The 26,871-nt window shown below is 41.5% G+C and overlaps 1 long non-coding RNA gene across 1 annotated transcript in view; it reads right to left on the reverse strand.

Annotated features, from left to right (window-relative positions):
- Positions 1 to 1,217: 1,217 nt before the first annotated feature.
- LOC144824677 (uncharacterized) overlaps positions 1,218 to 26,871 on the reverse strand; it is a 150,190-nt gene continuing 124,536 nt past the window's right edge. Inside the window, exon 2 of the long non-coding RNA XR_013609053.1 lies at positions 1,218 to 2,342. This is a non-coding gene — a long non-coding RNA (uncharacterized LOC144824677). The remainder of the gene's footprint in view (positions 2,343 to 26,871) is intronic.

A 26,871-nucleotide genomic window follows, 5' to 3' on the forward strand; every position in this document is an offset into this window, starting at 1 on the left:
CAAGGCTTTGGGGCATGGTTGGAGAGACTTATGGTCTTCCATGTCCAGTGTGTTCAACTAGTTTCAGCCAGGCCTTTTTAGAAAACTGGCTTTCGCCAGAACCTTTGTGATGGGGTGATATAAGGTACTTACATGTTGTCAGTACCTTTATGTGAAACACACACTAAGGTGCTCTAATTGTGGGAGGAAGCTTTCCTCTCAGTTTGTACCTGTAAAAAAGGGGATGAAAAACAAACACATAGACACATAATATTTAAAATACGTCAAATTATGACGCGCATAGATGGTTATGGCAAGGTCTGGTGCCAAAATCGTGAGTGAATCAATCGACAGTAAATTGCAGTAGTGTCGGATTGAGTGGCAATGGCCGTTTTGTATATTATGCGTTAGAGGTGCAAGTACCTTTTGAGAAATTAAGCATAATATAGTGGTAGCCATGGAGGAAGGCCTATTTATAAATAGTGAGAGCTTACTTCCTAACTTCAAAAGGGCAAACTCAAAACACCTTCACCACACACTCACTTAACAAAACCTGCTCCGCTGTAATCAGGCGTCGTAGCATACCTGAGGCACACTCGGTGCCTCGGATGGGGCCCGATGGTGCCACATGCCACCAACTAGATTGGTGGGTGAGGGCTTTCATAAAAACCAATTGGGTTTTCCCCAAACAAACACCTACAACATATAGACTACCAAGGTAGCTTGCTCCTCTTGATTACTACATATCCCTTGGGGAAACTAACTAGCTACTCTAGTTCCTCTCTCTCCTTTTGAATCTCAATAATCCTTTATGGGGTTGCCATGCAACTTCCTATAGCACTTAGTGTCATTGAGTTGTCTCCTAATCTCATTGCAATAATTAGACCTTCTCATTATTAAAATATTTCCGCCTTTGTCGGCTTCACAAATTACTATATTTTTGTCATGTCAAGCTATTTAAAGCCAGGTGTTCCTCATATGATAAATATTCTTTGCATCTGACATTGCTACTACCCCATCTCCCCTGATCTTCCAATTTGTGCAATTCCTCCATTGTTCTTTTCACAAACAAATCAATTGCCGCATATTGTGGCCTTTGGGGTGTAAATTTAGAAGCTGGTCTTAGACCGCTAGTAGAGCTGTAATCTGGGCGGATATTCAACATTGTAGCCACATCCTCCACCCCAAACCTCGCCCTCCGTCAATGACATGAATAATTGAACATCACACATATGTGCTTTAGTCATATCTGATCCTTTAATTCTAGTCTCCACATTCACAAATGTATCAACCATGGAAAAAAAACTTTTCAATTTCAACTGTCTTGCAACTTTAAACAAATCAATTTCTATATTAGTGAAATGAAAGGTACTGTTGGACAAAAGACGGTCCTCTCTTTAACACAGATAACTCATGTTCACTCAACGCCCTATCTGAAAGGTTGATAACTTCTAATTCCTGATTCTGTACTACTCCTGTGGAACCCATGTCCCTCACCCCTTCTACTAGCTCCTGATTTTGTCTTGGCTGCGTGTCCCAATCCGTTAACTTCCTGTGTTTCCGCCTGTCCCTCCTTGTTTTGTTAGAACCTTTTTTCCCCCCTTCTTATCCTCTGAATTTCCTTGGAAAAAGAAGAACTCTTAGTTGGTCTAAGTTCTGTTGCGCCTATCGGTCCTGGTTCCTCGCTAGATGAAATATCAGAGCTACTGTAGTTAACTGAGCTCAATTCCCCTGTTGCTTCTGTTGCCTCACAGGTTTTGGTTTCTGGACTTCATCAAAGCCCCTACCAAAAGTGAATACTCTGACTTGATTATATTCTCTTTCATCCCACCTGCTCTTGCTAAGTTTCTTGTCATTAATCTGCAATTTGATGCTTATTTATAACATCCTTTAAAATGGCATCATTTTTGTCAATTAAATCAGTTAAATTCATATCACCAATTTCATTTTCTAATTCTGCAATTTGGCTTTTCAATTTCTCAACTTTCCTCTCAGCATTCTTAATCAAAATCTGCATCATACAAAATGAAGGCGCGTGCACATTCTCCTCCCACTCCTTGAGGAGATTCTCATCTAAATCATCAAAAGTTGGAAAGATCAAAATTCTCAATCACCTGGGTACTCTTTTTTGATCCACATAATTTTTTTAAGTCACACCATCCCACCACTTTGATAGTTCTGTTTTCTTCAATTTTTCCAACTTCAAAAATGTGCTTCTCAAACTGTTGCTTCGAAGATCCTTTCTGCCTTCGGTGTCAGTTTTTTTACTCTGCTGAAATAACTCTGCTGCCAATTTCTCCAGATCATCCTTCATCCTTGAACCGATGTTGTTTAAATGTCCACAACTCCCATGCGACACGCCCCTAAAAATGATTAGAATCATGACCAAGCGGTAAGGGATTATTATTCATTGATACATTTTTTTAAAGATTTTAACTTACATTAATGTTTAATTTGAAAAGCTTCTCAAACTGTCTGTGTGTTCACAAGCTTCACAATGTCTGAAAAGAACACAGTTTAAAAAGTCAAGGTTCTATGATGACTCTACTAACTCCTAACTGTATCTAATTGTATTAAATGTCAAGATTACACTTGTTTGATAGATAGGTAGCAATGTTTTAGACTGTGTGTGATCAACTCTCCCGTTCACTCTGGTGCATGTGGTCATGTTAGAAGGCATTGTAAAACTGGCTAAAAAATGGTGGACACCTGTTTTTATGTGTTTTTTAAGGGTATACAATAATTGACAATAGATTAAGTGTTGGAACCTACTTTTCTTCTGAAGTAAATCATGACTAAAGCCATAATTATATTTGTGGTGAAATGTATCATGTTTTTGACCTTCTTCACAGTACTTATCAGTCATGTTGGTTGGTGACAAGTTGTTTGCTAATGTAGAAAGTCTGATTATTTTAATTGTAAATACAGTTTAACTACTATAGAAATGTTTGCGTTGTGATGTATTCCTTTCTATCATATTTATTGTTGCAAATATTTGTGAAGGATTGCAATTTTTTGAGTTTTGTTGTGAAGATATATAATGATGTTTATGAAATTTCTGTACTGGTGCATTGTTTAGCGCAGTGTTGCGCAGAAACATGATCTTGGGAAAATTTGCGTAGGGTTGAGATGTTGACTTGCGATGTGCTGTGTTGTTTTGTGTTCTATTGTGTGACGATGTGCATCACAATTTTTTATTTCATAAACATGCTTTAAAAATTATATATAGCTCACATTACATTTATATTGCCCATGTTAGAAATTAAGTTTAATGTCTCAATCCATTTTCATTACTAGTTTTTTAAATTAAAAAAGAAGTTGTGTTGTAAAGATTTGCATGGAAATAATCTGTGTGGTAATGGTATGTGTGGTACTGCTTCATCAAATGTATTCCTAGGTACGTGCATGGTAAAGACATGCTTAGTAAAGACGTTTGTGGTAGTGGTATATGCGTAGTAAAGACAGTGTGCTAAAGGCATGCATGATAAAAGCATGCTTTGTAACGTGATACGGGTGTTTGTGGGTGTATCAATACACACCCACAAACACTATCAAACATGATATATGTAGTCACTTTTGGAATTCAGTATAAAATTGTCCATTTCTCAAGACTCAATAATTCTAATCAAAGCTCATTCTGCAAAAAAACAATCTACTGATATTACTCAAAATTGTGTTTAAAAAAAAAGTGTGCAATTGTGTTTTGCCATGTTTATTACCAGGGATGGTCCTGCGTGTTTAGTTTTGGCATCTTTATTACATGGCATGGGCCTGCATGTTTTGTTTTGGCATCTTTATTACCCAGAATCGGCCTCCGTGTTTCGTTTTGGCATTTCTATCAGGATCTATTTTGTGCCCTGGCGCAGGCGGTCCGTTTTTTACGGACTTAACTGCAATACGATAAAATGGAAAGCCACACTTGTCTCATGGTTAACTCTGAAATTCAAAGTTAGTGCTCCATGTTTGCATTTGTAGGAATGTACTTGATTCTGGTATTATGCAAGGCTACACCCTTATTCTTGTACATTTGCACGCTATACTTGTAAAAGGCCACATTCATGTGTGTACCCTGTAATGGTGGGGCTTTCCCCTTGCTCTCTGTAAATCCCTCTGCTGCTCTTTGGGCTAGGTACATGTTACAATTAGAGAAAAATGTAGCAACAAAAAGTCTGTGCTATAAATATATAGCACAGTAACAGACAATAGTGATTTGGTAGCAGAAATGTTTACATGGAAAAAAGTTACAAATGTGCGAATACAAACTTTCTCAAACTGTTGGCTGAGAGTCCACTTAGTTCCACTAGTGAACAAGGGTCCAAGGGCAATATTTACCGACCAACTTAACAGATTCAAACCCCATAATTCAACTCATACAAAACACAAGTGGAATCTGGTGGTCATCTCAGAGGACTACAACAATGAAGTAGGTGAGATGAAATACAACTACTGTGACACAGCTCACTATCAAGGGTGTCCCATCCCTAACAATACAGTAAAATAAATATTGTTGTCACATAGGAAAGTGGCTTATGGATTTCCATCAACTGCCCTTCGTGTGTACTTCCAAACATTACATACATGATCGTTTTCGGGGGTGCGAAAATTGTGCTCAAATACCATCTCATTTAATCAGCATTGTTGCAGAGAGGTAATTTGTATGCTCTCTTGCCATTGACAGGGATCGATATATTACACACACTACATAACCAGGACTCCATAATGCCTTGTTTCATCTATATTAGAACTATTGAGGGATAGAAACTACAAAACACCTTTTGATGACATCATTCGGTAGTTTTGTCAACAGAGTATGATGTCATCACGCACAAGCAGCGTTACGAGGATGCCTCCTACGCGGCGCGCGAGTTCCTGGTTTTAAAAATGGCTGTTCCCGGTGCCTCAGTACCTCCCATGAACTTGGGGTAGGACCGAGGCACCGACAGACAGGTAAGCGGGTCTCATTTCGGTTCCGTTCTTTCGGGCAGACGGAGGGCTCTTGGGTGGGGTCGCCGTTATTGTGTGGCGTGAGCATTTGTCGATTTAGCTTGTACACCCGAACCTGCACCGGGTTTTTTTCCACTGTCTCGCCTCGTGTCTGACTGTTAAGGGATTTAGAAGGGGTAATGCAGCAAACACATACTAAGCGTACAATACTTTATTAAGTCTAATTTCTCCTTTAGGCTCTTTTTGTACTTTATAACACCATCACAATGTATATAACTTAAACCCCCCTTCTGTTTTTCCTTGCGGTTGAGACGGGGCAGCACAAGAGTTAGATTTAAGAACTGGGTTTTGCTGGAGATACTGAGCCTAGTTCAGTTGGCCCAGATGGAAGTACACTATTGACAACAACTAAAATATTTAAAAAAATATTCTGATACCTATTCATCCAAGTCTCTCTTAAATGTCTCTTGGAAGGTTATTTTGTTCGAACATAGAGGGGACATCATGTTGGGTCCCATTTGTTCTCTCTGGATCACCCTTTTAATATCAGGGTCTCATAATACCTTTAAATAACAATTATAATAACATGAAACGAGGACATTATGTAATCGAGAGATTCACGGTCTGTCACTTGTTTGGGAACATTGGTTGTATCTGCATGGTGACAAGAGTCAGGGATATCGTAGGAGGCTTACGTGCGACAGAGGCCAGTCAGGAGGGATGAGACTAGGTGCTCAACCACTATAATGCCCAAACACCCCCTTGTATTCGATGCTGAGACCCACACTGAAATAAATATCTCTATCTGTGTTCTTTAGGGCGGGGTCTCTCGACACCTGAGTGAGTACCAGGTGAGGTGAGGTTTTTACCTCGCACAGGACAGGTGAGTGTATCTGTTCATGGACTACGTGGAGGAAGTGGAGGATTGCAATTTACTGTGCTGTTTGTATTATATGTACATATATTTTTCTATACTTTGATCTCTTACAGGAGTGAAGTTCACCCTGCCTGTATGGAGGTATTTTTTACTCATCACTATTCTTACTTTATATCACCATTTGCAGTAGCTAATTGATTTTGGTCCTGAAGAAAGCCAGGGCAAGAAGCTCATATTGGCCGAAACTAGTAGACCGTAGTTGAGAACAACGGCATATTTGTTAAATGCCGTTCCTGCACAATTTTTGACTAGGTTTGGAAGCAATAGTTGAATAAAGTTATCGGTTTACTTCCATATCCTTTTTAACTTGCACTTCACGATTTGCACTGCACTTTTTGTTGGCTCTTATACATAGGTTGGTAGGCATAAGTCATTTTCTGGTTCCACTTGTTTGTACATCTTATTGCACTTTGCACAGAGTCAACTCCTGTGTCAACGAGGTACTGTGACAGGAAAGATGGAATTCCAGATGATGACACTGGCCACGAAGGGCAGTTGATGGAAATCCATAAGCCACTTTCCTATGTGACAACAAGATTTATTTTACTGTATTGTTAGGGATGGGACACCCTTGATGGTGAGCTGTGTGTCACAGTAGTTGCATTTCCTCTCACCTACTTCATTGTTGTAGTCCTCTGAGATGACCACCAGATTCCACTTGCGTTTTGTATGATAGTCCACTTACACACAATTGTATGGAATATACCCATATTGTCTCAAATGCACTCAGGGAATCACAATTTTACTTCCTGCAGCAATCTGTATAACAAATAAAATGAGTTTTCACCGAATGAAAACCAAATCTGAGACATTTCAATACATAGCCGAACTAATCACTAACCAAATAACCAATGCTGGTCCATTTCTGGGATACCTAATCTCAGCCGCAGTCCATGCAGGTAACAGCGGTGCGGCAGTGGGGGGGGATTACAATAGACGAGAGCGAGGGAAAATTATTTTTTATTTCATTTTCCCTCGTTATCGTCGGTAGGAATCCCCCCCAAACCGGCCCCAACGCTGTTACCTGCACGGACCGCGGCTGCCTAATCGTTGTTTAGAAACTCACCAGTATAAACCTTACTCATTCTACCTGAACAGACACACCACAAATCATTCCTTTCACATTTGATTTTACTGTGTTCTTGTTTATTTCAGATTTCAAAGCTTCCATCTTCTAAGATATTCGAGAAACTTGAACCAATACATGTATGTGCCTAGGAGTTGTCAGCACTAGATTGTTCTGACAACCACAATCCCCGGAGAAAATCTTGAGGAAGAGAAATGGCAAAAAAAATGTAATGCGCTGTACAATACTTGACTTATGGATTTTTTATGTTGCCTGCTGATGCCAGTAGAACTGTGTCACCTAGCATCTAATGGACAGAAGATGCAGACATCTGTCAGACCTCATTAATTAACAAATATGAGATATCAGTCTCATTGTTTTACTGAAATCTAAAAAGACTGGAAAGGGTTATGTCTTGGTTTCATAGTGCCTTTCTTAGGTATTCTCCACCTAGCTAGGAAGAATTGTGTTGATTGATGTTTTAGAAACTGTGAGCTCTCTAGGGGTTCAAAGTCATTTATTATATATCCTAATGAATTTGATTTGTCTTTTTGAAAGATTTACAACAGTCTGTCATGTGACAGCTCGGAAAGATTCTCAAACAAAAGGTGCCTGCTGCACATTTCTCTTTACAAAGTTTGCATTGTGTAGGCTGCTGTCAACTATCCTTTGTTTTTGTGTTCTGAAATCTGAGGGTGAGGAGCAACCAGGCTTGTCAGTATGTTATTAGTAGTAGTAGTGGTAGTAGTAGTATTGTTATTGTTATTGTTACTTTAGTTTGTATAGCGCCAGTTCACCCACCGGTCTCAAGACGCTTTCAGACCAAGAAACAACCACATTTTCCAGGCTAGCAAAGAAATAAGGTATCTTATAATTAAAGGCCAAAAGCTTCCCTGAATAATGTTGTTTTCAGTTGTTTTCTGAACTGTAGGAGATTGGCCTCCTTACGAAGCGAAACTGGCAACTTATTCCACAACTGTGGGATTTGTGTGGAAAAGGATCTTCCACCCTTTGTTGCCAATTTGAAGCGAGGGCAAACCAATAGTTGAGCATCCGAGGATCTAAGTGATCGTTTCGGACTGTAACGCGTCAGACGATCCTTGATGTAGACTGGTGCTTGTCCATATATTGCCTTATGTGCAACGCACAGGCTCTTGAATTCCACCCTCTGCTTCACCGGAAGCCAGTGAAGTGTATGTAATAGGGGGGAGGCATGAGCTTTCCTGGGAAGCTTAAAAATCAGGCGAGCTGCATCGTTCATAACCACTTGTAGTTTCTTGATCAGACTATTTGGCAGGCCTAAATAAAGGACATTGCCGTAGTCCAATCGTGATATAATCGTGGCTGACACTACCGTGCGGAGCATCGACTGAGAAAGGAGAGGGACAAGTTTGCGTAATTGCCTAATAAGACCGATACACACGCCAACTACAGTAGAAATCTGGGCAGACATTGACAGATCACTGTCGATTTTTATGCCGAGACTTTTTACATTTGCTGCTGGTATTGGAGTGGGACCAAATTCTTGTGGCCAGTATCCATCACCCCAGGGTGATGTTCCTGTAGATATCACCAGGACTTCTGTCTTTTCAGGGTTGATTTTCAGTAGGTTGGCAGTCATCCAACTGACTATAAACCTAAGAACCTCTAGCATAGTATTATCATAGTACTATCATATCATACTATCATATCATACTATCATACTATCATATCATAGTACTATCATAGCATTAGTATTATTAGTTTTGTTATTAGTATTAGTATTATTATTAGTAAGTTTTGTAAAGTGCATCTGGTCCCCACAGGAGTGTCCTGGCCCTTGGAAAATTTGACTGAACAAAATAAATATTTAATTATCCTATTTAAGGAGCCATGTCTTCAGTTGTTTATTGAAAAGCAAGAAGCAGGAGATTTAGTGCAAATATATTGGGAGGGTGTTCCAGTTCTTTGCAGCCAGGTACAAGAAAAAAAAAACTACTACCGTGGAGTGAGTAACAAGTTGAAGAAAAACAAGGGCTGACGTTGTTAGAGTGCAGAAGGCCCGTAGCATGATAAACAAGCATTTACAATGCAATGGTTTCGCCTTTGGAAAAGTTAGAGCTATTGGCATTGTAAATGACAATTACTTTTATTTATTTTTTGGTTTTCAAAACGTAAATAAAAGGGATTGTCATTTACAATGCCAATAGCTTAAACTCGCATAAATCAGAGACCTATTGCATTGCAAATGCTTCCCCCCCCGCAGGCGCATATATCTACAAATATACACTTCAAGATAAAAGTCCAGAGCCGGGCTGGCCCCTAAAGCCAGAAGCAGCTACTAAAGCGTTTCATGATAAAATCAGGTTTCCCCAGACTAAGCATCTCGATTTCGAAACATACCCAGAGGTCATGCCCCTGCTTACAAGGTTATGGTGCTGACAGCTCTAAGTACCTGGTCTGACCGAACAAATTCAATGTAAAGGATTCAGTCAAACTCAGTTAGCTCAGTTGGGGTAAACACCCCCGGCAGAGGTCTGTGTTAAACGTAGGCGCCCAAAATAGGTAAAACGCATAGCCGATTTCCACTGTTTAGAATAATATATATATATGAAAACAATGATCCCGAACCGAGCATATATATATTAGTCAGTTACAGAGATACTCAAACACCAAGTCTAGCCATAGTGCAGTCCTCCAAGACCTACATTGGACGCCCCTGGAGTACACCTTGCAAGTTCAAATTCACGTAATCAACTGCCCTCCTTCAGCCTCATGTTTGGTAAAAATTAAATAGTGGAGCAGTGCCACCCTGTGGGCTAAACGCCTTATGGAACTGTTGCAGTACAATTATTATGTGAACGATTTTACGTGAAAAGAAAACATCATAGTGCTGGAAACAAACATTTCGCAGACCCAGGTCTAAAATAGGTTCCAATAAATCAAGTACAATAAAATTAAACACAAACGGGATTGTGCAAAACGTTGTCCCTGCCTTAGCAAGAAGTATTTAAAGTCCATTATTATACTGCTGTGTTAGAATGATAAGTTTAAAGTAAAGACTGTCCAGGAGGTTCTGCAATCCAACACAGCCTCTAGCCGTGTGTAGCGCTCTCTTGCACGCAGTAAGTGGGATCCTCGAAGGTCCAAAGAATATTCTCAGAATACAACACAGCGAGTCACGCTTCTACACCAATTTGCTATTGTAGTGCGACTACTCCTGTGCTCAAGGGGAGGCTATCGCCGTGTGTAAATTGCCATATTTTCGTGATGGGGAGAAACCTGCCTCCAGCTTGAGAAAAGGAGCCGCTGAAGGCGGCAAAAAAAAGGGTCCGGTGTTGTACCAGTCACGGTTGAGTTGCCCTTAATGTAACTCTAAATGCTTCGGCTCAATAGTGCTTTACCAACACATAAGACTCTGCCCAGCTTGGTGCGGTTAACCCTTCCCCATCGGCAACATAAAAGTCCTCGCCTGCCCCGCCGAGAATCCACTTTCAGAAGACTGCTGCAGGCAGAGGCGCAACTAGAACCACATTTTGCGGTGGCGAGGGCTACTAAAAATGTTGGGGCAGGGGGTAATACGCAGAGAGGAGATTCAGGGGAATCTAAGAAGGGATAAAAAAAAAAAAACAGCAAAGCCTTGTTAACAAGTAAATGGTCATTAAAGACCTGTGAAGTACTCGGGTGCGGCTGCGATAAGACGGACGTCAGACCAGCCAGCCCTGGAGGCTGTCAGCCTGGTCTCACACATGGAGGGGGAGGGGGGCCCTATGGGCGTGGCGCGCCTGGCTGCAGTCATCCCAACAGTGTAGTTCAGAAAGCCAATGGCGACACAAAGCAGAAGGCACGGGCAAAACCCATTTTTTTCTACGCTAACAAGGATCAACTGTAATATTCACCGCTGAGGGACATGTAAGGATATCACTGGTCGACCTGGATGTGAGAAACCGGCCTGAATGAGTACTTGCATCCACAACAGGAAAGCCCTCCCATAAAAAAACAATACACATCCAAATAAATACATAATAAAAATAAACACACAAAATTGTTGATCTCAAAGGCTTGGGAACGGGAAACCGCACTGCCACTGCGCGGCCCTCATGCCAATTGACCACTCGGCTAAACAAGTCAGGTCCCGGGCCGGCAGCCAATCACAGCGCGGCCCGGGAAATGACGTCACGGGGGTGTCCCGGGCCGGCAGCCAATCACAGCGCGGCCCGGGGAATGACGTCACGGGGGTGTCCCGGGCCAGCAGCCAATGGCAGCGCGGCCCAGGACAAAGGGGCGGGACTTAAAAAAAGCCCGAGAAACGCCCCCGAATCGCGTTTTCACGAGAAAGCGTGATTGACAGCCTCTGTTTCCCAATGGCTAGCCTCCATTTATGGAGCTAGCCAATGGGAGACAGAGGCAGAACCAAAGTCCATATGTAGGATCATGAGGTTTCGCCGAGGGCGGAGCAACTGCTATGCAGTTGCGACGCCCAGGGCGAAACCTAAAAATGACCTCATTTTGGTAGAGTGGATTTGAATTATGAAGGGCTTTGTCTTGAACATGGCCCATTTCTGTATTGGGAGCCAATAGATATCCCTTAGATAATGGGAAATAGATGAGTGAGCTGGAAAATTAGGACCAGATGGGCAGCATCATTTTATATCACTTGAAGTCTGTCTCTCAGGTGAACCAGGATGCCAAGATAGAGGGCATTCCCGTAATCCAATTGTGAAGTAATCAGGGTTTGAACAGCAGTTTAACTTATTAGTATCAGAAGCCAAGCTAACAATTTCCAAAACATGTTTATGTTGCCTGTAGGTAGCAGATACATGTTTGATTTAGGAGGTAATAGTGAGAGCTCAATCAGTAGAATTTCCAGGTTCGGAGCACTGCCATGAAGAAGGGGACCATAAATGTGCTTGCTTGCTGATTTCTAGCTTGCTGAACAGGAGTACTTCTGTTTTATAGTTATTTAATTTTAAACAATTGGTTAACAGCCAATTGGCAATGAAAGTCATACATGAGCAAATTGGCGTTTCAGTGTCAATTAGTCGTTTGAGATGGAGATGATGATCTGGGTGTCCTCAACGTACGAGACTAACACATCCAAAGGATTTGAATTCTCCATCTGAGTAGGCATACAGGCATTAAAAAGAAAAGTCAGACTCAATACTGAGCACTCTTAACACTCCATTCACACTGGGTTACGATGGACGGATGAGAAGCAAAATGAAAAGCTTGACATTTGCTCAAAAGAATCCAGGGTTCATAGACATATACCTACGTTTTTTAAGGTTTTGAGGAGATTGACATGAAATTTATTTATTATTATTTATTTTTTGCACTTATAATGCGCACAGATACCCACAAAGGGTTTCCCGGCGCAACAGATGTGAAAGCTGAAAAAACACCGAAAGCGCAGAAAACAACCCATTAGAAGCCTGCAATTATTTATCAAAAAGCCAGGTTTTTACACCTTTCTTGAAACTGGCGAGATTTACCTCCTTACGCAGGGCTAGAGGCAAAGAGTTCCAAAGAACTGGTCCCAGATGGGAGAAAGACTTTCCCCCCATACGGGCCAGTTTAAATCTAGGAACCACAAAGTTGGCTCCATTTGAAGAACGGAGGTTTCGTTCAGGAACGTAGGGCCTAACCAGATTCTGCAGGTACTTTGGTGCAGTCCCTGCCTTGATCCTAAACATGTAGGTCAATGCTTTGAACCGGACCCGGTTCTCAACCCTAAGCCAGTGAAGATCCTTTAGGTGCTTTGATATCCTAGCTGTCCTAGGGATCTTACAAAGCAGCCTGGCGGCGGAATTGTGGACCAATTGGAGCCGCCTGATCACAGCTAAATTGGAGCCCAGGTATAAGATGTTACCGTAGTCAAGCCTAGATGTAATCAGTGCATTGACTACGGTCTTCTGGGTATCCATAGGCAGCATCCAAATGATCTTCCGTAACCATTTCAGGATGGTGAAGCACGTACCAGCTACTTTGTTTACCTGCTGTTTCATTGATAAAGAATCATCAATGCATACCCCTAAGTTTCTGACTTGAGTGGCCGGGCAGGGAAAAGCACCCAGGGAGGGCGGCCAATGGGTATCCTGCCATAGATCTCTCTTTTTCCCTAAAGATCTCTCTTTTTCCCGAAAGACAGTGTCAAACACTACTAAGAAGCCAAGAAAGATCATGGATGCAAAATCATCCAGATACACTGCTGACGACTACCCATGTGTAATGAAGATGTATTCCTGTTCAGCACCGAGAATTTGTTTTGCTATTTTGCCCTCCCTTCATTTTAAATATATTTTATTATCTAAATCTCAAAGTATGTATGACTGCGAGAACATCAGGCATCTTCAGCAGTTTTATTTAGCTACTACTACTGACACTATCGGTGGTTTCCCTTTGCTGTTAGTACTGCATTACAATTTTCATTTATTTATTTACTCGTGGACACATCAGGATAGTTAACTACTTTTAGTGAAATGTGAACCAGCAGATATGTGGTCCTTCCCAATGTGTTCAAATAAGGAAGTGATTGAATCCTTCAACTCATGGTAAGGAAATTAAAAATGCTATGTGTGCTGCGGTGTACTTTCTCCAGTTATGTGAACAAACTGCCGAAGTGTTAAAACCTGGAACACAGTCGTGTGTGTAATTGTAATAAACAGCCTCTTTCATCATTTCTCATTGAAGTCTCTTGCTACTTCCTACATGTTGTTTTCTTGTGTGATGTGAGTGTAGAGGCAATCTGCTATGTGTTTCACATTGGTATTTAGTACTTTGGATTTTAAATGAAAATATTTTATAGTGCACTGATATCATCTTTATCAGCCCGATGCTGTTCCAAAACATATAAATAAATAAATAAATAAATAAATAAATCACAGACATGGCAATGCTGCCTTCTTGGTGGTGCTGCAAGGAGTACAGCTCAATGGAAGATATTGGTCGCTTTCGTCTCAGCAAGTGAAGGCTGGAAAGCACAAATCAGTTTGATATTATTAAGTTGTTGAACAAATGTTAGCAGCATTTCTCATTGAGTGAAATCCTTGCTGCTGACAAAAGTGGTGTTTTGAAGGTGAACTCTTGGAATAACTAGAATCTCGAACAAAATACAGGGCCACTCGGTAGTACTAGTAACGTGGTTAAGCTGTAAATTTCTTAGGCAACACATATGTCCAGACAAGTGACAATGTAGAAACAGTTTTTTAATTAATGTACTTATTTACATAAAGCAAACAATATGCCAGTAGGTAAAGCTCTGATAAAGTCACCATATAAATTCGTTGACGTTTCAACCCCTATAAAAACATTTTTCAAAAGGGTCATTATCAGGGCTATATATAAAATATCTCTTGGAAGTGTTTCACCAAACTTTGGAATTTGCTCCATGCCATAGTAAATGATAACACTTTTCAAATATATGATGGAGCAGGGGGAACAGCCATCACAACGCGTATTTTACTCGCATACAATTACATTGCGTGCGTTACCTGCCATCATTCCCCGGGTGAGAGATTGGTAGGTACCTGTAGGTCCTGCTGCGCACCCTCTATAAACTGTTTTTACAGAGGTCGAAATGTCGATACATATATAGATTAACTTTATCGGATGTTTAGCGTGCTTAATTGAACGTGTATTCCAAGTTTGAGTGTGTTTCTGGAATTAATAAGACAGCATGTCAACATTTCCTGTTTGTGTATTATCCAGCACCCTGTTCACCTCTGCTGTATCAACATCACTGCGCTGTTTTTTTGTAGCACACACTTGCTATACTGTGTGCTTTGTGTAAATATGCACAGTAATTAAATAACTGTTTCTACATTGCCACCACTCTGGATAAAGTTTTTGCCTAGAGGCACAGGCCTAAAGCTTCTTCCGAAAAAAACAATCTATACCGTAACTTTAATACTGGCAAGACAGATTTAGCCATTCCTCATTCAGGAGCCAATACATTGAGTACTATATATTGGATATAATAACACCTGTTGCTTACAGAACGTAGAACCGGTAAATGTTTGGTATGAAGCAACATGTGATTATGATTATCATCATCTTGGTTCTGATCCAGGATAGGATCTATCGAATTCTCATCATAATTCATAATGACATTATGAATAGTATACATCTTCACAGACTCCCAAGTGGAAAAACATCGTATGTCAAGAGGGGAATTATGCACCTATGGGTGCATTTACCCAGTAAAACTGCCTTTTGCGGAGAGTGAAACTCTGTAAACATCCAGTTGCCTGTATCATTAATAAAGTTTCTCAGAAGAGGTTCTCTATCTCTAGGACAGTACCTTTGGAAGCAGAGGGAGCTTTCACTTTGGACCTTTCCTAATTAATCCATGCAATTCTAATTTGGAATGAAGCCAATATCATAAATAATGAATACTATTAGTCCTGATGTATAACTGTAGGTTGGGGAAGGCTGCTGTGCTTAGAAGCCCGATCTTTACAGTTAATGCTTTTCAAGCCGTGGGCAAGTAACAAGAAAGCATGTGAGCCTCAGCTCAGTGTCTGCAAGGGGAGTGGATTTTTATCTTAACATGCTAATGTAAGGGGAGCACTTGCTTTTGTCGACTGCAGGTCAGTGAAACTGATTTTCCCCATTGCTAATTTTGTTATCAGCACGCTTTAGTTACCCTTAAAGAAAATTACGAAACTGTACAACACGCAGGCTCGTCATAGTTTACTTTTCCAGCGCTTCCAGACAGGGCTCAGTAAGGAAGAGCCGAAAGCAATGGCATCTGTAAAATGAAAGTGCACACATGAATTATAAAAGAACAGGGGGCTTACGGGCAGTAGGAAGTAGAAAAGTAGGCGTATTGTATGAGGGCTGCTTACAATACCAGCCCATGGCCTGGCAAAGAAAGGGCTATTGAAAACACATTTGCGCTGCAAGCGGGCTTGTTCCCGAATGCGCTGGCCCATTATGCTTGCCTAGTAACAGAATGTGTCTGGGCCACAAAGCCGGGGCGCCGAGTCCTCTCTCTCCCTCTTTTACTGTGCCGAGTAGTGGAAGGAAAAACTAATTCAAGCCACCAGTGTAAGCCTGACCCTGTTGTGCCACGCACGGCCTCAGTAATAACTGTTGCTACATAGGACAAAACAGAAGACCATAATAACCAAAGATTATGTTGGTAATACAATATTTACATTTAAAATACAAATTGTAGCATTTGGAGAGGATTAAAAAAATGCTGTGGATAAAGGACACTTTTTGCGAGAAAAGCCAATACTTAAACCTTTAAAATTACATTGACCTTTCTTTAGTACATTTCAGCTTTCAAACTTCTCTGTAAGTGAACTGCAGGTGGCAGACTCGCGCAGCCCTCATCACTAAAGAGTGCCTTTCTGAAGCAATCCAGCATTCTTTTCACGACTACGGTCTATGGACTATGAAATGTAATGTACATAGTAGTACAGCAAAGGAGAATTAGGAGAGCGGGAACATTTACATGTAATGCAGCACAAGTCAGCATATGAAAAGATATACGTCAACCTTTAGGTAAAAGCTGGGCCATTCATTATAAGCATGTCCATAAAGAAGAATGTAGCTACGTACCATCAACTGTCCCTTTCATAGACGAAAAAGTGGTGTGAAGCACCTCATGTGGGAGAACAAAGCAAACTAGGGGATAGTAAAGGGTTAATTGCCACCAGCAATGAGCAGTGGCGTAATACAAAATGATGTCCCCTCCATAATCTGAAAAGGGCTCGAGCCTCCCATATCTCACAGATATTAATGGGCCTTGGGCTGGAAGGTCCCATGAAGGGATGGGGCCCCCGCGCTTCAGAGGTGGCTGGGGCCTGTATTATGTCCCTGACAGCCAGTCTTATAAATAAGTCACCAATACACAACAACAATAAAAGCTAAGAGTTAGAGGTGTCAAGTTTAGGTTGAGCTAGAATACGCATGCTTGCATGCGTCTAGCTCGACGACTATAGCCGTCCGTCTCCTGGGAATCTGAGACAGGGGATGGGCACGAGCATCGACTTAACCTCGTGGGCGCACACGCCCAGCCCGGTGCCGTGCACATCCCCTGCCTCAGATTCTCTGAACACACACATACACACATGCACACGCAGGCAGGCACACACACACACACGCGCGCAACAGCCACACGCGCACACACAGACACACATACACAAGCGCGCACACAGACACACATACACACATACACACGCGCGCACACATCCCCCCCTCACACCCCACTTTCCATGCCTAAGCGCACTAGCGGGCCCAACTCACCGAGCTTCTGTCCGATGCCGAAACACACCCTGCCTCTCCACTTCACCCGGGCCCCCTCCTGGGACCCGGGACTTCTCTGCATTTCCAACGGTACCACAGGGCTCTCTCTTCCTCATGGGAGCCCCGCATCGACGCGCAACACCGGCCTCTTCCGGCCGCGTCACAGGCTCTGCCCATGTCATAGCCAAGGATGCCGGACTTCCTTGTTCTTAATGCGCTCGCACGCTCAACTCGGTTGTCCTCAACTAAATAATTTCCAGGAAGCTTGAAAACGAACTTCTGCAATGGACCCCCACCTTAAGTTGTTGCAAACCTCGTGGGAGAGATCAGGTGCACGCCTCCTGGCAAACCCTCTTTATCGATGAATTACTCTGCCACATAACCGCGCGTCTCCTGGCAACCCTCTTTATTGATGAATTACTCTGCCACATAACGCCCAGAGACAGCTCCAGGACAGCGGTCCCCTCTCTCTGAAACTACGTGCAGACACGAGTTGAGCACCTGTACGGCGTCTCTTTTGCTGAGGAGATGTGCACGCATTCAGACACCCAATGTGCACATCTCCTATCCCCCTTCCATCCTCACAAGCCTTACACAGTTTCACTTCTTAATGTGCAGGCGCGCTCAACTCGTGTTAAAATAAATTAAAATGATACCTGGAATTTAGCGGTTGATTTGGGAGGAGGGGCATAAAATCTATACAATACTCAATTATATAAACATAATGATAGTTAAAAAATACTTACTTAAAGTGTCGTATGGTGTATCGTTCGCAGATGCGACTGGGCCGTAATGCGGTGTCTCCATGCACTATTAAGAGGCTTTAAAAGCGGATGCAGCGGGCAGCGTTCGGACGCTGGTTGATAACATGCGCTCCACCTTTCATCATGCTCGCTTGCGGATCCTTGGACTGCACAGACGTAGCCAGTGCATGAGGGTGAAGAGTCTCCTAGCGCGCGGGAGGGCACTCACACACCTCAGGTAATAGCTACTAAACCTTTGCGTGGGTGTGGGCATGGCGCAACTTGTAGCAAAAGTTACAGTGAATTAGGATAACTTATTGAAGCCCGTGAGAGCACAGCATCAGCATGCAGACCCTGGTAGGGTACACGTCTCATGTTACACATTGTGGAAAGGATGCGCACTGGGGTGTTTGAACTCCTCATCCTGCAGTCCGGGGTGGCGAATGTGCAAAACATAAGGGCTAGAGGCATGGGTCGTTCTCCCGTGGACTGGGGTCTGGGGCACGTGAGACCCCTCGCCCTGTTCGGTTCCAGGAAATACTTCCGCAAGAGCTTATGTAAAGTTGTTTCCAATTGAAGACCACGAGCCTTCATGCGAATGTGATTGTACACTAAACGGAGGCGTACTTTAAACGTACAGTGCGCTGCGCCGGGGAGACGGTATTAAGCGGGAGCTGAGCTCCTAAATCTGTAGCAGTAAATCTTTGCGCCACTGCACCTTTCTCTGTGATCTGCGTTCCTCAGCATGCGAGGAAGAGGGCTACGGGGGGCTGCGCTGGGCCGGGGCGTGAGAAGTGCCACTTTTGAAGGAGTTGGAGTATTACAAACGTGATGAGCACCGTTTATACACTGCACCACAAATTGGCCAAAATTGCAGGAGATCATGATTGTAGTGACTGTCAACAGAAACCCTCACGTCCTGGAGTCAGCGCCACAATTAATATCCTTGGGCCCCAACTTTGAAAACTCATTCAACTTCTCAAACAACGGGTTTTAAATCCTAAAGATGATCCGGGAATAAAGTGTATTAGCATCATGCCTGGCGAGAAAGGAAGAAATCCAACAGAAGCAAAGATCTGGAACCTACAAAACCTCGGGTGACGTGTGTTCCGCTTTCGACGGACATTCATTACAGTAACACACAGTTTGTCGCCACCACTGTCGGGAATTGTGATACTCTAGGGTATCATTTACTATGTAAAATATTAAAAGAAGAGGAAACAAGCATTTTCAATGCAATAGGTCTCGCATTTATTAAAGTTTGAGCTATTGGCATTGCTAAATATTGCAACACCAATAGCTCAAACTTTAATAATGCGAGACCTATTGCATTGCAAATGCTTGTTAATTTTGTGAACAAGATTCATATCTGTCCAGTGAAAACAAAGAAGGTATTACATAGGCTCAGGTGCATCATTTCACCAAAATCAAAAGGTCATTTTAAGTGACATTACACAATCTTCCACTAACAGATGACATTGCAGGAGGAAAAACAAGCATTTGCAATGCAATCTGTCTCGCATTTGTGAAAGGTAGAGCTCTTGGCGTCGACAGTGACAATGTTGGTTACTTTTGTTTTTTTTATTTGCAGTGGAGTGATCATATTTGCATATCGCTATTGCCATTTGCATGACCTTGAGGTCCTGGCGAGCCAGAACGTGGGACACAGTTTATGAGGGAGAGGATACAAGAGTAATATGCTGCCTAAGAGGGAAATAAAAGTAACAGCATCCTGGAAAAAGCAAGCACTCAATGGACTGCAAAGCCATAAACTGGATACCGGGTAACATTTGCGGAGTACCCAATTAAATGGTGGCAACAGTTCCACCTTAGTGACTAAGAATTGCTCCACAAGCAACAGAGAATTACTCCAGCAGCCTCATGCCCCAAGACTTCTCTGCCCAGCTGAGCTAGCCACCCAGCCGGACATCTCTGGCATGACACCACCGTCTCACTCCTCCCTCGCCTGCCTGACTGGATAAACCAAGGAGCAAGAGCTGGGCTAGCCCAAAAACTGTAGAGAGCTTCCCAGTACATGATGAGTGAGGAGGAGCTCAAAATGCACTGGCAAAGTCAACAGGTCTGGCGTTGGCTGCTGACCTTTTGACTTTGCCAATTTTTTGTGTGAAGGGGTTTTGTACGAAGGCATCAAGCACTGTCCAATTGCTAATATATTAGTTTATATATTTTATGTAGAAGCACACATTGCACCAGTAGATCCTGGCATTCAAGAGGACTACTAATGGTGCAGATGTGCACATTTCCAAGAGTAGAATGCTGTCACTCACAGTCAGCTAAGTGAATTGCTAAAATGGGCTGACCATTTGCCTCATGTTGTAGCCTGTGGTGGGCAAATGTGAAATGTGAAAGACATTACACATATCCAATGGATGAAAAGAACTCACTGAAATTCCCTGCAAATGTGTACGGTATATGAAGAAGGGGTATATTTTCCTGTATTTGTCATCTTACGGGGATTTATTATACTCGGTTTTAATCACAATTAACTTTCACTCTTTATTGTTATACACAAAGCACAGGCTGTAACACATAAAAACACCTTTGAAACACTGAAATTGCATACCTAAGTAAGCTGAAAACTTGGCACCTAAGATATTGGATTAATTTGTAATGCTGCTTTAAAATGACGAAGTGTCTTGGGGTCTTGAAATCCTCTGCTGCCTTGAAGTTATGGTTCAAACCTGCAACTGTGACCCCTCCTCCAATACCTTAATGCATTAGCTCACCTAGCCCCCTCAGTCCTTTTTAGAACACCGTACACCATCCATACGGTAGTAGTGCAGAGGAAAACAGTAGTCTGCAAAGGAGGTATGTTTAGGTGAAACGGGGTCAGGTTGAAGTACTGGGTGCCATGCGGGCGCTGAGGTTGCCACAACATTAGGTGGGAAACACACACACGCTGAAGTTGTCTGGTACGGAGGTCTGGTGTGTGCATGCCAAGTTTCGCCCATAAACAGTTACATTGTGCCTCATTGTCTGACATCTTAAGAAGAGAACTAATTTCAGTAACTTTTCAAAGTAAAATGTCTGCAAATTAATTCATGTTACAATAATCGAACCAACTCTAACTACATATTGAATTTTATATTCATAATAGCATGTTTACGATAGATGCAAGTTTTTGCTAGCAAACAACGTGTGCTCAGATGGCTGGAAAGACATTTTAACTCAAAAATAACATCTAAATGAATCCCACAAAATACATATTAAAGATTACATAAGGTCATGTTCGCACCAAACATTTGTGTACTATAAATTAGCCCCGTTACATGTATGAAACTTTATGTCATCATGGGAACCGAATGTCTACCAGAATGGATTAAGAAGGATATGAATAAATTCTTTGTGAAAATGAAGATATTTGTTGGGATGCACATCACATCCATCCTGCTAATAAATAATTCATTAAGTTAAAATGAAGATACATTATTTTAAAAGTGCATTGTTATACTAAATAACAGTTTAGAACGCATTGCTCATTAAAACCATTTGCAGTTCTGAAAATAAATGCTATTTTTCATAATTACCAAAAGAAAAAAATGCTCCTATTTCTTAACTATCACATACATCACGATAATATATACAAAACATTAACAACTACATACATAATTCTTTATGAAACAAAATGTAGAAAACATTTACATAAAGAAAAAATGCATTATAACATTTCCTATATTGGATTATTTAAAATGCAACCATCTTTTTAAAAAAAGAAGAAGATATAGTACTTAATTTACTCAGTCACAACCCAGCACTTCTAATCAAGTTATTAGTTCCTTTAAATGGGCCTGTATTGGTAATTTATAACCCTTACTGAAATGGAGTTTTTATATTCTTATAATCAAATTTGTGAATCAAATATTTTGGGTGGTTTGATTAGATTCGATAACTTTTTGTACATTCAGATTTGGTTTATAGCTCTTTAGATGTGCACACCCACCTACGCAGTCACGGGCCATGCAGGTAAGAGCGGTGGGGCCAGGCAGGGGGGATTTCGACAGATGATGGGGGAACATTATTTATTCATTTAATTTTCCCTAGTCATCGTCCTTGGAAATCCCCCTCACCCAGCTCCGCTACCCCACCTCTTTTACCTGGATAGGCCGCGGCTGCACCTACCTTGTGCTGATAAACAATAAGTACCTGATTTAATGAAGTTTAACACTTTCACTTACAATTGTGGAGCATTAATTGTGCGGTATGAACAGGAAATAAAGCATTGTCATAATTTCTCGACCAAACATTGCCTTGCACAGTTTCAATAGATGTTACAGACCCATGCTATGACTGTTTGTAGTAAAGTGCACCATGAAAAACTGCAACAAAAATAAGTGTGCAGCTTTAACACAATACCCCACTGCATTCCTCAATGCTGTGCTGCTGGCAGCTTCAAATGATAAAAAAAACTGTTGTCAGTAATTTGTTCAGTGGCCATGGTGCTCGCCATTTCCCAGCCATTGCATGCTACATTGCAAGGCCATTTTCACAGCTATTAAAATGTCCCTAACTGCACTAATGGGATCCGAAAGCAGAATACTGCATGATTGAAAGGAGGCTTTTAGTTGGTCTTTTCCATTGATCTCCATGTAAACCTATATTACTTCTTGCTTTCCCAGAAATATTTATCGCCTATATCCTTACATCTGTTCCCTTACTCATTCCTTAGAGCTGGACATAGCCTCACCATCAACCCTCAGTACAGCAACCACAACAGGGTTTCTTGGGAAATAGTTGTGTGATGTCTGTCCCATCCTCCTGAGGAAGCCATGTCTCCTAGTGTTTTGTAGGGGATCAGGGCTCCTGGCACTCCATTCAACTGGTAGTAAAGTTAACCATTGAATAGCCCACTGCAAGACCCACTGTTTCAAAGAAGAAGTCAGGAAAAGCTTGTGCTCTCTCTTTGCTGTGCTTTGGTAAATTCATGACGTAACAACCTGCATAACCCGTTCTCTATATCCCACTCTCAAAGGCATCTCTGCAGAGTGTCCCAGAGAATCAAACTCACATATTTTCTTTATCATTGCTTTACTGTGGTGTGGAACAATCCAAACCCTGCTGAGCGTTCAGTGCAAAGGGAACTTGGTGATTGTCATACCACAGGTAAGTCTGCCTTGGTCTCTAAGTTAAATCATTAAAATCGTAATATTTTGGAAATAATCATTTAAAGTTTGTAAATCAGCCTTTGGTGTTTGTAAGCGATCTAGAAAATATGATTTTTTTGTCCAAAGCTGCTTTGAGTTCATGATATAGCATTCTTAGGAGTGGGTGCCTATTCGTGCAAAGAAATCACCATTTACAAGTTTGCAACTCAATTTTATCAATTGGATGCGGCAGTTAGCTGTTCAAAGCATTTTTTATTACAGGGTGCTTTTACTTAACCTAATCATTAAGTTATGTTTGAAAAAAAAATCATAGAATTTTAATCAATCCTATTAGGACCAAAACAAAGGAAAATAGAAGACTAGCACGTTGGGAACTGTTGAATAAAAAGTTCATGGATTATTTCAGAATTGGTTGTGCATTGTTCATAGTCAACTATTGTAGGATTTGCAGCAAGTACATATGCTGCTCTGTTTTTCTTTCCCTGTCTCTCCCTCTCTGTGGATGCTTGTGGATGTTAAGGACATCATATACAAGGAGCATTTTCCAAAAGCGCTGAACAGGCATGTGCATAATTTACAAGTTTACTTGTCAGATGCTTCATAAGCATAAAAAGGAATGATATTAGAGGCTGATTTGAAGTAAAGATATAAATATGATCACAAATTTAGAACTGGCTCAACAATAAATGTTTGGGAATAATTGTAATACCCTAAGAATGAGAAAATATCAGTGTTGAAATATAAATGGACACAGATTTATTGAAATTAATTTTCAAGTCAATCATCGTAAGTAGCCAATTATTAATGGAAAGTTGTAAGCCTAAAACAAGCACCAATGTGCTACTATGTAGTTTTCTAATATGTTATTTCATGGTATGCCATTAGTCTGGTCTCTCATTGATATTCAAGATATGGTACCTTCGTAACATGTCCCAGCGGATTGCGTCTCAAATAACCCTGGGTGGCCAACTACGCTACGCTCGCGAAGTTTGCATAGTTTGTGCTGCGCGAATTGCATGTAGCACAGTGTAAAATTGCGTAGCGTAGCTGGCATTTTTTGCTCGCTCGCAGACCTCAACATCAAGTTGGCGACCGCAAGCGAGCAAAATTACATTACGGCGAGACCTTTTCCTCGTTCGCAAGTTGGCGGTCGCGAACGAGGAAAATAAAGCTCCCAGCGAGAGTCTCAACGCGGGGAGGTCAGGTTTCTTATTGCGAGTGGTCGCGTATGCTCAAGACCGCTCGTGATGAGAAACTACCAGTCCGTGTTGAGAAAGCTGCAGCTCGAGAAGAAATCTACTTGAGTGGCAGAATGATTGCACAACGCGGACAAGCATCCGACACTGTGCAATCATCGCACTTCGCAGTTTGGATAGCGCTACGCGTATCTTGTGTTGTGCGAAGTGCACTATGCGTAGCTATGCGTAGCGCAACTACGCATAGCGCAACTACGCGAACTACGCCCAGGGTTAGTCTCAAACCAATATTTTTTGGCTGTTTTCACTGAATAATCTCTGCGAAGGATGGCCACAGCACATACAGATTTGGATAGTCAAAAGTGCAAAGGGTGTGCCAACATTTCTGGTTTACATGCTTTTCTACATGAAGGAGAAGGTCATAAATGTTAACAATATTCACCCAACAATGTATATGGAGTCCAGCATCTTCTCCCCATCCCACCCATTTTGTAGAAGTACTTTTGTGATATCTTCAACCAAAGGAACCATTCAATGGCTGGTATCTAGCATCATTGGTGCACTTTCAATATCTTAATGATTATTTACTTGTGGATGGGCCATGGTTTTTTTTTTTTTGCCCTGGTTTCTCATTTTTTCACTTGCCCATTGCCTGGCCTCTCCCGCTCTGTTTTAGCTGCTATTAGCCATGTTGTCACCAGTGAGTTGACTATTTTATTCTCCCCAAACAGTGCCAACCTGCTCCCAGAATTCATCATCTCTCTGTAAGTAATTTCAGGTTGTCACCTTCAACTTGAGGCGTTTGCACACGGAACAATCACTAGTCAGGTTTTTACCAAAATTTTCATTTGAAAGTGCAGATCCATGTTATTTAAAGCAGTGCAGTTTAATAAACAGTAATCTTGAAAACCCTATTATAGATGTCCACGCAGTCACAATTTAAAGGATGCAAACTAATTATGTTGTGTCTTTCATGTCAAGTTTCAGTTCCGTTAGCTAGCAAAGGCCAGTTCAAAACATGATTAATTGTGGCCTCTCTCAACACGGAATTACAGTCCAATTAATGATCTTGGCAAAGACATGGTGCAATGTAAAATTTAAGTTCAATTACCCCAACATTAGTATTAAAAACATTTACAGAAGTAGCCCTGTGATTCAAAACCACATGATTTAGAAGAATTCAATTTCCATTAGGGATTTGACCAGGTCTGGCGTGTAATCCCACATAACACTCTGTGGTTGCTACTCAGTCAGAGTTGTTCTCTGTTAAACCTTATGTACAGAAGGAGTAGTTGATGGATAAATGAACTGTGTGCAAGTATATGTATGAATGACTGGTGAATGTGATCTAGGTGTGGGTATCAGGGTAGTTTTATAAAGTTTTTTGTATAGTATAAAAAAATGAAAAAAAGTATCATGATGATGAAGTATGTTTGTATATCTGTTCTGATTGCCTAAAATGAGTGCAATGAATTTGTAAGAAAAGAAATGATGTTATATGAAAAAGTATCAAAAAAGTTTTGTGATATATATACACTCACTTTTTAAAAAAAAGAAATAAAATCTAATAAATACTTGTTATTGGCATATCTTGAAGGACATGTAACATTTATGTGAACTAAGATACAATGTATAAAATATGAAAGCCACAAGGGAAATTTGCTATTTTCTGTGTATTGATATGTTCCCCTCTTTTCCCTCACTATAAGTAAATTGAGAGGGGGTCCCCATTTTCATACTATTGACAACACTCGTTAAACAATCTGCCAAAAAACACCTCCCTGTAGGAGAAGGCTTGTGGTAGAAGCCACGTAGACAACTACACCACAAACTCCTGGGATTTGACCAAGCGCATTGGCCATCTTCGTTCAACCTCGATTAGCCTGAAAGGATTGAGAGAATTAATTTTTTCTTTATTTTATATATGGTTACCCATCTCCAAACAGTAAGGGGGGGGGGGGGTACACCATCCACCTAGAAAATTAGCTCAGTAGTCAAACTGTCTGAAAGTATTCACCGTGTGTCCTGGGGACAGGATCCCAAGATTTTTTTAAGTGAGAGCTCAATCACACAAGGCACCATTAAAACACCGGCCATTGTTGGCATGTGCAAGTAAAGGAATAAGGAGATATATTCCGCTCTGTCAGTAGAATTGCCGGAATTTTGGCCACTCCGCAATATGCTTGTAAAGCAGAGTTCCAGACAAAGTCTGCATGGAGGAGTTTTTATTGTGGGAAGGCTCGAAAATGGTAAGTTTGTGAGCACAAGTGAGATTTGATTTCCAGGTGTGATTTCCGGTCGCTAGTAGTGTGCCCGGTGAGATTTCTCCAATACAGGCAGTTGACGGTTTGTGGTCAGAAAGCTGCCGCTCGATTACACAATCTACTCGAGTGGCAGCAAATCCAACCAGAGAAGCTGTGCCCTCTGGTGTGCCTGATTTTTTAGTGGGAAACGAGTTTCCTGCATTAAATCACAGTGCAAGCAGCACGGCGAGCCTATTTCCACCCATTCATGGAATTCTGTTGAATCGCGTGGAGTTGCTTTGTAATTCCGTGAAATTCCACAGAGAGAGAAACTCCCTGAGTGCCACCTAGGCATACATGTAACTTAGTTGGCTTTGTTTGCCTCATTAAGGCAAAATAAGACTCCA

The sequence above is a fragment of the Lissotriton helveticus genome, chromosome 3_1 (assembly GCF_964261635.1).
Source record: "Lissotriton helveticus chromosome 3_1, aLisHel1.1, whole genome shotgun sequence".
Lineage (NCBI taxonomy): Eukaryota > Metazoa > Chordata > Amphibia > Caudata > Salamandridae > Lissotriton > Lissotriton helveticus.